The sequence below is a fragment of the Hippocampus comes genome, unplaced genomic scaffold, assembly GCF_001891065.2.
Source record: "Hippocampus comes isolate QL1 unplaced genomic scaffold, H_comes_QL1_v1.1 scaffold158, whole genome shotgun sequence".
NCBI classification, from domain to species: domain Eukaryota; kingdom Metazoa; phylum Chordata; class Actinopteri; order Syngnathiformes; family Syngnathidae; genus Hippocampus; species Hippocampus comes.
Window position 1 is genome coordinate 3,825,733 of NW_017805548.1, and position 3,566 is coordinate 3,829,298.

Here is a 3,566-nt window from a genome sequence, read left to right on the forward strand (position 1 = left end):
TACATTGGTGAGTCAATGAATTTTATTTTACATTTCTTCTTGTCATTTTATTTCGTTAGTATTAAATTCATGGTAACGAAATAAAATGACAAACGTGTATCAAATAAATCTGCTCACCTGCAATTTATAATGGCGCATTGTAGTCACCTTCGTGCACGAAAGTTCGTTCAATCTCAGCTGTTAGTCAGTTATTAGTTCGTCAGTTATGTCAGTTATTTGCTGTTGTATCGTCGATTTTCAAAATGCAAATGATCTGTTTACTTTATTTTCAAAGAACAGTTTGTTTTGTTATTGTTTGGTTGGTGTCTTATATGAAACTGCGACATTGCGCAATTTATTGGACAGACTTGTTTAAGATCACACAGCGTAATTTGGGTGGCATTTTATTTGGTATTTTTAAATCATCTTTTTATTTTTGACTATCTGTAAATGTAGTTTCCTGCTCTTAATTGTGAATGCATACTTGATGGTTTTAAATGCTCCTGAAATTAAGTGCTGCTTGACGAGCCTATACAGTATTGTGTTCATAATATGTGACGTCACTGAAGGCCTAAGGTTGAAATGCACGGCCCGCCACTGATGACATGCATATTGTGTCAAGTGCTGTTACAGCTGTAACAAACGTCTAGGGACATTTTTACTCCAATAAAGATGACTATAATTCAACACTCGTGTGAACCCAAATGAAAAGATTACAAAAATGGGGGGAAAAGTACAAAACGGTTCTCTTCCCTCAACTCCTCCATGCATTGTGCATGCATACAACTGAACCAGACATGAGGCAACAGCCTTCTCACCCCGTGACCTGTTTGGCCGGCACCCGTGGCTTCCAATCAGCTTGATATTTGGCTCAACCACAGATCAATCTGACACACAGAAGACCAGAGGCGATTGCTCTCAGACTGCAAGGGAAGCTGAGCTTCCCCTAAAATGTCAAAAAATAAGTGATCAAATATATGTGTGTGCATACAATTGTGTGTACATGTCATTGACTAAATATGCGCTACAACGCGACTCTCTAATAATTTATTCCCGCAGCTTCACTGTGCTTTAAACTGTGTGGACGCTGAGTGTCTACAGCGCGGACGCTGGGCGTCTGGAGAGTTCAGTGTACATTGTTCCAATGCATTGAAATGAGACGAGTCATTGGATAAATGCTGGTTTTGTCCCGCCCATCGGACGCTCAGCATCTCTGGGAGTCTATGGACAGTGGGCGTTTATTGGCTGGCCCGGACGCTCAGCTTTTCTGTACGATGATTGGATGATCTGTCCGAGGTTGAATCTCTTTTTGATTGACAGCAAAATGAGCCAATCACCGATCTTTTGGTGTAGGCATCCATGGGAGCATTTTTCAATTCTCATTCTGTTCTGAGTTGAACTGGAGACTTCTAATAACCTTAGCGACACTCTCTTTGTTGGAAACGACTAGCGACAGATTAATACAGGGGTGTCAAACTCATTTCACATTGTGGGCCACAAATGGCCTCGGTAGATGTAAAGTGGGCCGGACCATTAAAATTGTACCATACTCTGCTCTAAATAACCAAAATAATGTATTTCCTTTGTTATGGTCTAAAGAAGCTCAAGAACATAAGATAAAATAAGATTCGGAAAATGTTGAAATTTAATAAACAGATCTTTTACTGAACATTTCATGAAGCTCCTTGGATTTCCTTCGACAAATGTGCAATTTACTTTTATCATTCACATGTATGTATTGCAACTGATCCCACTGATTGTACAAAGGCACAGAACTTTAAAAAGTAATTGGTATTGAAAAATATAGGAATGCACTTTTAAGATTAAACGAGATTCATAAAGAAAGGAATTTTTCAAACCATTTACACGTGCATATAAAATCTAAATGTAATCCGTGCCTACACCTTACAAACTAAAGAGAGTGCTATTAAATGTGGAAAGACTTAAGTATTCACATGTCCTTGGTAGCGTCTGCTGTGTTGGGTCTGTCTCAGTGACAGACTGAGGCTGCTGTTGTTGTTGTTGTTGTTGTTGAGTCACCCTCGGCGCCTCAGGATAATCCTGAGCGCTATACTCGCGCATGGGAGGCTCCTAAATTCTCCGAAGGAGTTGCCAAGTTGTCGACGGTGCCGGTCCACCAGGAACGCCGGGCAGCGAAACCAAAGATGTTCGGCCGACTCTTCTTCCTCGCCACATAACCGGCATCGGTCGTCGTCACACATGCCCAACAGATGTTGCCATCGTCGGAGAGAGGGGTGATGGCCGGACCTGAACCGGATCAAGTCGACGAGGTCTTTCCTCGACAGTGAGGCCTCTTCGGAGGGGTTGGGTTTTTGGAATGAGAGGGAGGTAAGACGGGGGTGGAGGGATGGGCGAGGGATGCAGCTTCTGCGAATGATGGCGCGCCTCGTGGAAGTGTCTGGTTTGGTTGGGGAAGGGAGGAGCCGAGTTTGACCGCGCCATGGGAGGCGCCTCCCCCGCTGCTGTTGTCTTCTTCTTTGATCAAAACAGTGTTGGCTTTTACTCTCATCAAAACAGGGTCCCCCTAGCGGATACTCCATGAATTGCACCTTATTAAAAATATTAATTCCATGTCTTTTATGCATTTTTCACTTTTAATCTGTCCTGCGGGCCTGATCAAACCTCCTTGCGGGCCGGTTCCGGCCCGTGGGCCGTATGTTTGACACCACTGGATTAATATTTTATTTCTGGTGTGTTTTATTGTCGTTGCTTGTGTTCGCAGACTGATTTATGTCACCACAGTTAAGACCCTGGAAAAGACGCCTTGTTGGTATGACAGGGTCACAGATCATTTTCTTGAAAAGGAACGGAGAGTAGAATTCACGTATAAATAAACGGACACATTTTATGATGTAGGCCGAAATTGAGCTTCCCCTCCTTGACAGACCAGGATCCGCCACTGCAGCAAACATATGCAAAGTGAGCTCCGAGAAAGAACGAGGTCTAGCAACTATCATTAGAGCACTGTCAAAAATCTAGCACAAGATTATTATTATTGACTGCCATCCTGGCGACAGAATCCTTGTTCGCAATATAACTGAGAGAGCTGGACCAGTGAAGCTGAGGTCATACTCGGGGGCAACCTGTTTGTCGTGAAAGAACAAGTCGATGGCAGCCCAATTTACAAAGTGTATCCCAAGGCGTGGAGGGGAGGGGAGGGGGGTGATAAGATACATGTACTTTATCCAGTGGCGGGCCGTGCATTTCAACCTTAGGCCTTCAGTGACGTCACATACATGAACGCAATATTGTATAGGCTCGTCAAGCAGCACTTAATTTCAGCAGCATTTAAAACCATCAAGTATGCATTCACAATTAAGAGTAGGAAAATAAATTTACAGATAGTCAAAAATAAAAAGATGATTTAAAAATACGAAATAAAATGCCACCCAAATTACGCTGTGTGATCTTAAACAAGTCTGTCCAATACATTGCGCAATGTCGCAGTTTCATGTAAGACACCAACCAAACAATAACAAAACAAACTATTCTTTGAAAATAAACAGATCATTTGCATTTTGAAAATCGGCGATACAACAGCAAATAACTGACATAACTGAAAATGT